An 11,450-nucleotide genomic window follows, 5' to 3' on the forward strand; every position below is an offset into this window, starting at 1 on the left:
CGACAAAAAAAAATTGCAAAAATACCGATCATTACAAAAAACTGCATTCGGACGCCTTCGGACCGTTCATGGATTAGTGTATTTGTCGTGACTTTTTCATTGCCGTAGCGACTTTTTCATTGCTGTCGCGACTTTATCGTATTTTGTGCGACTTTTTCGTTGCCGTCGCAATTTTCTCGTATTGAGCGATAGTAAATTCCGGAAAAACCAATGTGATTTCTTTCGCAACGGCGACCAAAAAGTTGCGGAAAATATATGAAAAAGTTGCGACGGCGATGAAAAAATCGTGGGAGATACGAAAAAGTTGTGACGTCGATGGAAAAAAATCGCGAAAATACCGATCATTAGGAAAAAATTCATTCGGACCGTTCGTGGATTAGTAAATCGGCCCCTAAGTTTGAAATCTTAAAAATAATTTCAATTTACCAAAAATCTACTGTCAGTCTATTAGTCTTAATAACATTGGGCTTATTAGTTATTGTGCAGTCTATAGGATAGCTGCTGCTATGGTAACAGGCGCAATACTGTGCAACTTAGGGTGCAATTCATGTAGTACATTCCTATTTCAATACACAGCGCAAACCCCCATATATAATAAAAGGCACTACGTTTGCCCAGGAGTGGTAACCCTTAGCAACCAATAAGACGTTTGCTTAAAAACAGGTGACCAGAAAATGCTTCCTGCAGATTGGTTGCTATAGGTTTTTGCTTCTGGGCAAACGACGAGCCCCAATATAATTGATTAATATAAAATTATTATTATTATCTTGCCTCTGTAAGTATGGGATCATAATTATCCCAGCTATGGGACGTTGGGGAGTTTTACAGGGGATTCATTTCCCATATTAAAGCTCGTTAAACAATGATATATTAGGTGGTTTGTGTCTGCATGTACCTGAGAATACTGAAATATTGGATTAATGGTATTTATGGCACGCAGGCCTATATTACTGATAGCTGCCTATTTAGGAAAATCAAGATTTTTATTTAATGGTTAAATGATTCCCTTTTCTCTGTAATAATAAAACAGTACCTGTACTTGATCCCAACTAAGATATAATTACCCCTTATTGGGGGCAGAACAGCCCTATTGGGTTTATTTCATGGTTAAATGATTCCCTTTTCTCTGTAATAATAAAACAGTACCTGTACTTGATCCCAACTAAGATATAATTACCCCTTATTGGGGCAGAACAGCCCTATTGGGTTTATTTCATGGTTAAATGATTCCCTTTTCTCTGTAATAATAAAACAGTACCTGTACTTGATCCCAACTAAGATATAATTACCCCTTATTGGGGGCAGAACAGCCCTATTGGGTTTATTTCATGGTTAAATGATTCCCTTTTCTCTGTAATAATAAAACAGTACCTGTACTTGATCCCAACTAAGATATAATTACCCCTTATTGGGGCAGAACAGCCCTATTGGGTTTATTTCATGGTTAAATGATTCCCTTTTCTCTGTAATAATAAAACAGTACCTGTACTTGATCCCAACTAAGATATAATTACCCCTTATTGGGGCAGAACAGCCCTATTGGGTTTATTTCATGGTTAAATGATTCCCTTTTCTCTGTAATAATAAAACAGTACCTGTACTTGATCCCAACTAAGATATAATTACCCCTTATTGGGGCAGAACAGCCCTATTGGGTTTATTTCATGGTTAAATGATTCCCTTTTCTCTGTAATAATAAAACAGTACCTGTACTTGATCCCAACTAAGATATAATTACCCCTTATTGGGGCAGAACAGCCCTATTGGGTTTATTTCATGGTTAAATGATTCCCTTTTCTCTGTAATAATAAAACAGTACCTGTACTTGATCCCAACTAAGATATAATTACCCCTTATTGGGGCAGAACAGCCCTATTGGGTTTATTTCATGGTTAAATGATTCCCTTTTCTCTGTAATAATAAGCTGTGGGGTTGGGCATGTATGGCTAAATATACATATATACCATACAGTACATATATCATACATAAATAATATAGAGGGGATGTACTCAGTATGATATACTAAGGGGCACATTTACTAATCCACGAATCCGAATCCCGAAAGGGAAAAAATCGTGGAAACGAAAATTTTGCGACTTTTTCGTCTCCGATGTGATTTTTCGTATTTGTCGCGACTTTATCGTTGCCGTCGCGACTTTATCGTAGTTTGTGCGACTTTTTTGTCGCCGCTGCGATTTTTTTGTATTGAGCGATAGTAAATGGCGGAAAAACCAATCCGATTTTTTTCGCGACGGCAACCAAAAAGTTGCGGAAAATATTCGAAAAAGTTGCGACGGCGACAAAAAAATTGCGGGACATACGAAAAAGTCGCGACAAATACGAAAAAATCACAAAAAATACTGATCATTACGAAAAAACGCATTCGGACGCCTTCGGACCGTTCATGGATTAGTGTATTTGTCGCGACTTTTTCATTGCTGTCACGACTTTATCGTATTTTGCGCAACTATTTCGTCGCTGACGCGACTTTTTCGTATTGTGCAATAGTAAATGGTGGAAAAACCAATCCAATTTTTTTTGCAACGGCGACCAAAAAGTCGCGGAGAATATATACGAAAAAGTCACGACGGCAGCGAAAAAATCACGGGACATACGAAAAAGTTTCGCCGCCGATGGGAAAAATCGCAAAAATACCGATCATTACGAAAAAACGCATTCGGACGCCTTCGGACCGTTCGTGGATTAGTTAATTTGCCCCTAAGTTTGAAATCTTAAAAATAATTTCAATTTACCAAAAATCTACTGTCAGTCTATTAGTCTTAATAACATTGGGCTTATTAGTTATTGTGCAGTCTATAGGATAGCTGCTGCTATGGTAACAGGCGCAATACTGTGCAACTTAGGGTGCAATTCATGTAGTACATTCCTATTTCAATACACAGCGCAAACCCCCATATATAATAAAAGGCACTAAGTTTGCCCAGGAGTGGTAACCCTTAGCAACCAATAAGACATTTGCTTAAAAACAGTTGACCAGAAAATGCTTCCTGCAGATTGGTTGCTATAGGTTTTTCCTTCTGGGAAAATGACGAGACCCAATATAATTGATTAATATAAAATTATTATTATTATCTTGCCTCTGTAAGTATGGGATCATAATTAACCCAGCTATGGGACGGGGGGGGAGTTTTACAATTAGTTAAACAATGATATATTAGGTGGTTTGTGTCTGCATGTACCTGAGAATACTGAAATATTGGATTAATGGTATTTATGGCACGCAGGCCTATATTACTGATAGCTGCCTATTTAGGAAAATCAAGATTTTTGTGTTATTTGGTGGAATCTTACAGTTTACATTTGGAAAAAAGGCAAAATGAAGGCCAGACACCATAATGATCACAAACTAGGCTAATTGCCAATTGGTATATAGTGACTCTATGCAATACATTATAAAGCAAGCTTTCTTTGCTTAAAAAAATATCATATTTTTGCCACCGTGTGTCTGTGAGCCCCAAAATACTGACTTATAAGAGAAAACAAAAGCGATGCGCTCACCTCTCCTGGCTCCAAAGAAAGTGAGAAGCCGTTGGCTGTTACTGCTACAGCTTGTCACTTAGTGATGTCACAATGCTTCCCCACTCAGCTCTTCTGCTCCAAGTGAGAAACCATTATGATGTCATAGAGGCCACCCAAGATGCTAGGAACAGCAACCAATCAGAAGTTGCAGCTTGAGAACAATGTCCTAGAATTGTACAGCGCTGCGGAATATGTTGGCGCTTTATGAATAAATGTTAATAATAATAATAGAAATGTAGCCAGTAATACTGCAGCTACCGGAACCTTCTGCCCCATAAATCCTATATCACAAAGAAAGGTTTTTCCAAGGGGAAATAAAAAATATAATCGGCACTTGTCTCATAGAAAATCAATGTACAGGTATCGGACCCCTTATCCGGAATCCAGATATCCAGAAAGCTCCGAATTACGGAATGTCTGTCTCCCATAGACTCCATTTTAATCAAATAATTCAGAATTTTAAAATTTTCTATGTAGAAATAAAACGGTAACTTGTAATTGATCCCAACTAAGATAGAAATAATCCTTGGATTGGATTGGATGCAAAACATTCCTATTGGGTTTAATTAATGTTTTATTGATTTTTTTAGTAGATATAAGGTATTGAGATCCAAATTAGGGAAAGACCCCTTATCCGGAATACCCTTGGCCCCGAGCATTCTGGATATTGGGTCCTATAGCTGTATAAGTGTAATTTGTGCCACACAGGTATAAAGCCCCAGGGTATCAGGCTGCTAATACCCCAGTCTATGAGACGTTTGAGAGATGACCAGTAAATGCTGTTACTAGTTTAATGCTAGGGACTCATATAACTGGTACAAACGTCAGACTCCTCCCCCTTCGGGGCTGCAATAGGAAACAGGGGGCAAATAGTTCAAGCTTGCTTGTGCTTTTCTAAGTGATCCGGCCCCCCATCTTTTTGTGGCGCCCCCCCCCCTGAACCCCCCAATTTTCCCATTGACTTTGACAGGGAAGATTTTCAAACTGCTGCCACTCTTACAGCTTTGAAGCTACACCCCCCAAACTTGAATAACATAATCATAGGGTCACCCCGAATGAAGCAGCAACATTTGTTGGATGACCCCAAAGTGGGAGGGGCCAACAGCAGCCAATCAAATTTTAATCATTGACTTTAATGGGGAAATTGAAAATCCTGCCAATGTTACAGCTTTGAGACTTCACTCCCCAAACTTGAATCACACAGTCATGGGCTCAGCCTGAATGAAAATATGATGATTGCTGGATGCCCAAAAGGGGGTGGAGCTGTGACAGCCAATCAGATTTTACCTATGGACTTTTAATGGGGAAATCCAACCTGCTGCCAGTCTCACAGTATTAACCCCAGGGTCCCCAAACTTGTCACAGTTGGTCACTAGAGGACTGCAGTTTTAGTTTTGAAAAAGTGGGCGGGGCTACCAACAGCCAATCAGATTTCACCTATTGAATTTTATTGGTTTGATGCCAGAGTTTGCAAACTTTGCACAGTCAGTCACTGCGTGACTTCGTACTTGAGGTTAAAAATAGTGGGCGGGGCCGCCAAAAGCCAATCACATTTCTTTCATTGTTTTCAGTGGGGAAATGTTAACTGCTGCCATTCTCATATGTTTAATGTCAGGGTCCCCAAACTTTGCACAGTTTGTCACTGGGTGACTATGTTCCAAGTTTAGAAAAGTGGGCGGGGCCAACAACAACCAATCAGATTTCAGCTATACACTTCATATGTTTAAATTTAAACTGCTGCCATTCTTTAAATATTAATACTAAGGTCTCCAAACTTTGCAGAGCTAGTCACCTGGTAACTGCGGTTCAGAGTTAGAAAAAGTGGGGGGAGCCACCAACAGCCAATAGCATTTCACCTATTTACTTTCAATGGTGAAGTGTAAAATGCTGTCAGTCTCACAGTTTTTATGCCTGAGTCCCCAAAATTTGCAAAGTTGGTCACTGGGGGACGGCAGTTAAGATCCGAGGTTGTTTGGTCACTGAAATTGAGGATAAGTGGCCATATGGCAACCATTGCTTTGGAAAATGGCCAAACTGGCCGACTTTATCGGTATATGTGTTACCTGCTATAAAATGTATTTACTTAGATTTGTGAGGATTCTGGTTGTTAGCTGAAATATTTATTTGTATTGATTTTCAATATAAGGATTAGGCTGATAGCTATGTCACTTTGCATTATAAATAAATGTGGAACAGCTGATGGATTCAAGCAGTGGGGTAAATGGGGCAATATACTTACTGCAGGCAGCGCTTTGTCTCTGTGAAACGTCTGTAGGCCGGCGTGATGTCCTGCATCTTTGGGCGCCATCTTGCCACTGGCACACCATGCCTAGTTCTCAGGCTAAACCTAAGTAGGACAAGTATTGTTAGCAGGGCTCAATAAGAGACAAGATCCAATTTATTTTTTTTGTACTAATAATGAATGTAAATATCATACTATAATCAAACCCTACACACTACATAATTATATTCAATCACATCCAGACTTCTGTAGCGATGTTTCTGTATAACCCAAGGGGCAGAAACTTTAACAGGTCATTCATAAATGACACAGTATAAGGCTGATAAGTATATAATTCAGGTAATCTGTACATGGCAGCTCGGAAACTAGTACAATTGGTATAATAATCAGCTGTGTAGTATCAGTGTATATGACAGGCGAACCTCATTTTCTGCTTGATAATTTGAGACAGCCCCTAAGCTCAGTTTCACAACAGCTGCCCAGAGCACACTTTACAGAGACACTGGAGGATGCTATAAAATGCATTTTTGTTTTGGTCCAACAGGTATATTTTTGTGTCATTGCCTGTAAAGAGCTCAAGACTTAGGGCACTTACACACTGGTGTGTAAGTATATTAGCCATGGCAATCATACCCCCCCGCAGGGGCCCCCATGACCGGTTCAACCCCCAGTGCCTGGCACGGATCCCCCAAGGGGCCCCCACCGTGGCCATCATACCGCCCCACAGGGGCCCCCATGACCCGTCCAACCCCCAGCGCCTGGCACGGATCCCCCACCGTGGCCATCATACTCCCCCACAGGGGCCCCCATGACCCATCCAATCCCTAGCACTCGACACGGATCGGGTTAGGACCGGGGGCCCACTGGGTTTTTTCCCGGGGCCCCTGTGGCCCAGTCCGACCCTGGCTCTTAGTATAAACAGGGAAGTATTTAGGTATGGTGCCACCCTGGGCACCCTAAATACACCCCCAGTTGATGGAAGGGACATCACACACACACCTACGGCTATTGGGAAGTGCAAAGTTATGCACTTTGGTAGAAATAATATAAACGCGAACGATCTACTGAATGGTAGTGTGTTGGGGGGATCCTTAATAGAGAAGGATCTAGGGGTTTTTGTTGATAACAAGTTGTCTAATTCCAGGCAGTGTCATTCTGTGGCTACTAAAGCAAATAAAGTGCTGTCTTGTATAAAAAAGGGCATTGACTCAAGGGATGAGAACATAATTTTGCCCCTTTATAGGTCCCTGGTAAGGCCTCACCCTGAGTATGGGGGGCAGTTTTGGGCTCCAGTCCTTAAGAAGGATATTAATGAGCTGGAGAGAGTGCAGAGACGTGCAACTAAACTGGTTAAGGGGATGGAAGAGTTAAACTATGAGGTTAGACTGTCGAGGTTGGGGTTGTTTTCTCTGGAAAAGAGGCGCTTGCGAGGGGACATGATTACTCTGTACAAGTACATTAGAGGGGATTATAGGCAGATGGGGGATGTTCTTTTTTCCCATAAAAACAATCAACGCACCAGAGGCCCCCCCTTTAGATTAGAGGAACAGAGCTTCCATTTGAAGCAGCGTAGGGGGTTCCTCACTGTGAGGGCAGTGAGGTTGGGGAATGCCCTTCCTAGTGATGGGGTAATGGCAGATTCTGTTAATGCCTATAAGAGGGGCCTGGATGAGTTTTTGAACAAGCAGAATATCCAAGGCTATTGTGATACTAATATCTACAGTTAGTATTACTGGTTGTATATATAGTTTATGTATGTGAGTGTATAGATTGGTTAGTATAGGTTGTGTGCTGGGTTTACTCGGATGGGTTGAACTTGATGGACAATGGTCTTTTTTCAACCCTATGTAACTATGTAACTATTGGTACGAGTGACGTCACACACGGGGGAAATTGTGCCGGACCCCTTATTGCACCAGCTCTGCTGCTGGATTCCCACTGGTAGGTCTGAGAGTGGCTGTGGGGGTTTAATTTGTTCCTTTTTTATAAACTTTATTGAATATATAGGTGCCCAAGGGCCACCCCCCCAAGGCTGCTGCTTTAGGCACAGGCCCTCGGGTGCCTATATATGAATACGACCCAGAGCACAAAGTTGACCCAGGGACTGGTCCGATTGCTATCTTGGAGTCCGGGAGAAATATTCATTTTGTCTTTATTTTTTATTTTCCATAGATTGTGAGTTATTTGCCTTTCTCTTCTGACTCCAGTTTTCAAATGGGGGTCACTGACCCCGGCAGCCAATTACATTTTACTTAACACTGCCTGGTTGCTAGGCTAACTTCGACCCTAGCAACTGGATAGCTGCTGAAATTCCAAACTGGAGAGCATCTGAACAAAAAGCAAAATAATTAGGGCCAGTTGTAATCTATATCAATAAATATACCCTAAAGCACTGGTGTTCAGGCTTCTTGGATTTGGGACATAACAATGGTCAGGCCCCATTTGGCAAGGTTAAAGGTTAATAAAATAATGTTGTCACAGTTGGTTTGTTATAGTTGCAGGGGCCGCATTTACCCCCCAATCCCCCTAATCCCCCTAATTGCCCCTCAGGTTTGGCTCATCTATCCACTGCTTCACGTTTCAATGGCTTCCAGTTGGATTAGTAGTAAGCCCAAACATTTCTGTGCCTCGGCATCATTTATATATGGGAAGCTCTTCTCCTGCTTGGCTGCTGCAAAGGCAGAGACCCCTGTATTTATGGATCAGTCTGTATGACAAGTGCAGTATATAGGGCACCACATACATACACGATAATAACAATTTATTTAATTGATCATGTTTTGTAGCCTTTTGGTTTTAATCAATATTTCCAAATGTTAATGTATTCACCAAGAGGCTAAAGGCCCCCATACACAGGCCAATAGTAGCTGCCAATATGGGTCCCTTGGACAGATTCGGCAGCTTATCGGCCCGTGTAGGGGCAGAACAGAGGGGCCTGGCCGACCGATATCTGGCCTGATATTGGCCAGATATCAATTGGCCAGGTTAGAAAATCCAGTCGGATCGGGGACCGCATCGGCTCGTTGATGCGGCCCCCGAACCGACTGCCCCATTGCCGCCCACATAATCCGATCATTTGGCCCCAGGGCCAAACGATCAAATTATTTTTTTTTTACCTAAATGCTCCCTGATATCGCCCACCTGCAGGTGGGGATATCGGGTGAAGATCCGCTCGCTTGGCGACATCGCCAAGCGAGCGGATTTGCTCGTGTATGGGGACCTTGCTTGGCCACTATAGAGAGCATCGTAACTCAAGCTGAAGATGTCACATACGGCACAACTGGGGGTCCATATTCAGGCCTATATTGTACTTGCACTATGGGTTTTACCATTCAGTGGAGGGGGGGTGCCATTTTTGTTTGGGGTGTCTACTATTTATATGTATGAGTATATAATAACCAAGCTAAACTTATGCCTACATGCATCCACTTTTATTGTAGGTGGGTTTATTGGTGTTTGTACCTTCTAGATACAGGGTGAGCCAATAAAGGCAGATACAGAGCAGGTTAAAGTACTGGAACCAGGTTCTGTAAGGGCAAACACACACACATGTTGCCCCACATAACACACAAACCCCTAATATACAGGGTGTAAATTTCTATGACCGTTTTATATGTTTTTTTAAAATAGATTTCCAATTCTGCTTCATTAAATCCTGCAGTTGAAAATCTGGTTGTAGGGGGTCGCTGACACCAGCAACCAATAAACAGGCTTGCATTGATGGATGCATTGTATTATTATTATTATTAGATAATAGGCTGGGTGAAGTTTTTTTTTCTTTTTTAAAGAAAAATTTTATATATAGGCACCCGAGGGCCACCCCCCATAAGCCAAAAGCTGCTGCCCTAAGCACAGGCCCTTGGGCGCCTATATACAAATACAGCCCTGTGGCTGAAATGATCTGTAACACAGAAACCATAGTGGGGCTAAAAATAGTCTATCTCTACAGATAATTTCTACAACTGTTTGTTATTGAACTTAAAAAAATCAAAATAAAGGCTTTAAAAAATTAAAAGATTCTTTGTTTCAGTGCTAAATTTTTCACAAAGGAATCATTCAAAACACAGACAAAGTATATTACAATTTTATTTACGGACATATTTACAAAACTTGGCTGGGAACTTAGTTCCCAAGGATGTTGGAATCCTTAAACCCTCCACCACCCGCTGGCTGCTTTCTTATTGGCAGTCTCTTCTCAGCCAGCGCAGACATTCATTCCAAAGTCCAGGTCCAGCTCCATTGTGGCCGCAGTCCATTAGATGGAATCATTATGGCTGCAGTTCCTGAGGACCTTTAAGAAGACTTGCCATTCAGGAACATGTAACGTAGGCCCACTGTTCCATGACTGTAGCTGGTTAGATCAAAGAAAAATGTGTGAGAAGATGCATTTTTAAAAACTTCATAAACCCTTTTTTCTCCCTGGCCCTAGATACTAAAGGGATGACTAGATTCCTAGGTTCTGAGAAAGAAATGTGAGAAACCGATTGGCAGAGTTTGGGGATTGGGGAGCGGCAGGCAGGGTGTCAGTATATCAGTATTAAGGGGCTGATTTACTAATCCACGAATCCGAATCCCGAATGGGAAAAAATCGGATTGGAAACGAACATTTTGCGACTTTTTCGTATTTTTTGGGGATTTTTTTCATCGCCGCCGTGACTTTTTAGTGAATTGTCACGACTTTTTCGTAGCCGTTACGACTTGCGCAAATTGCGACTTTTTCGTATTGAGCGCTAGTAAGCGGCGGGCAAACCTTTCCCGATTTTTTCGCGACGGCTACAAAAAAGTCGCGACAATTGGCGCAAGCCGTAACGGCTACGAAAAAGTCGCGATGGCAACGAAATAATTGTAAAATACCGATCATTACGAAAAAAACGCATTCGGACGCTTTCGATCCGTTCGTGGATTAGTAAATTGGCCCCTAAGTGTCAGTATCTCTCTAATAGATAAATAGGAATAAGCAGTTGCATCTGTATGGGGTTTCGGCCTATTATTTAGCTTCTTTGGGAGTGTCCTCCAACTTAACACAGATTTCAGTATAATAAACAAAATATGATTAATAACACCATGAACTTGAAATGCTAGACCAACCTTAAATAGCCGATATAGTCCTTATTTGCCACTACTCCTCAGTGTATCTTATTGGGCATTTTCTGGGCCGTACCCTTCAGCATTCCAGTACTATAAAAGAAAGAGACGAGTGCAAAAATGGATTTCCATGCTAAATAAAGAATAGTCTACTCTGAAATGACTAAATGTTATGGATATAAAGATAAAGAGTATAAAACACATTGAAACAGTTACATTATTTGTATAAAAAAATGCTCTTACCACACTGTAGATATAATCCATTAACCAATTCTCCATGCTATCGGCCATTGGTTGTTCCTTTATAAAGCTGTGTTCGAGAAGCATTTTGGCCGTCGGTCTTTGATCAGGTGATTTTATCAAACACAGCGCTAGGAAATCCTCAAAACTTTCAGACCTGGGAAAAAGCAGTAAATATTCAGCTTTAATCAAGGGATGTTTTGATTAAAATATGATATGTTCCTTATATGATAGATGATAAAAATCGGTCCTAGTACAATTACACGTCTCAGTGTGTAATAGTTCTATATACATTTGCCAATAGCAATACTTCATCAGAATTGTGGACTAGAATACCAATCTT

The 11,450-nt window shown here is 41.2% G+C and overlaps 1 protein-coding gene and 1 long non-coding RNA gene across 8 annotated transcripts in view; one reads left to right on the forward strand and one right to left on the reverse strand.

Annotated features, from left to right (window-relative positions):
- Positions 1 to 11,450, forward strand: part of lrrc3c (leucine rich repeat containing 3C) — a 163,510-nt gene that overhangs the window by 97,444 nt on the left and 54,616 nt on the right. The window lies entirely within an intron of this gene.
- On the reverse strand, positions 9,853 to 11,432 carry LOC116408052. Its single transcript, XR_004220698.1, has 3 exons — positions 11,111 to 11,432; positions 10,871 to 10,960; positions 9,853 to 10,133 (listed from the first exon to the last, which is right to left on the reverse strand). It is a non-coding gene; the product is annotated as an uncharacterized LOC116408052 (long non-coding RNA).

This window comes from Xenopus tropicalis, chromosome 10, assembly GCF_000004195.4.
Source record: "Xenopus tropicalis strain Nigerian chromosome 10, UCB_Xtro_10.0, whole genome shotgun sequence".
In the NCBI taxonomy this organism is placed as follows: Eukaryota; Metazoa; Chordata; class Amphibia; order Anura; family Pipidae; genus Xenopus; species Xenopus tropicalis.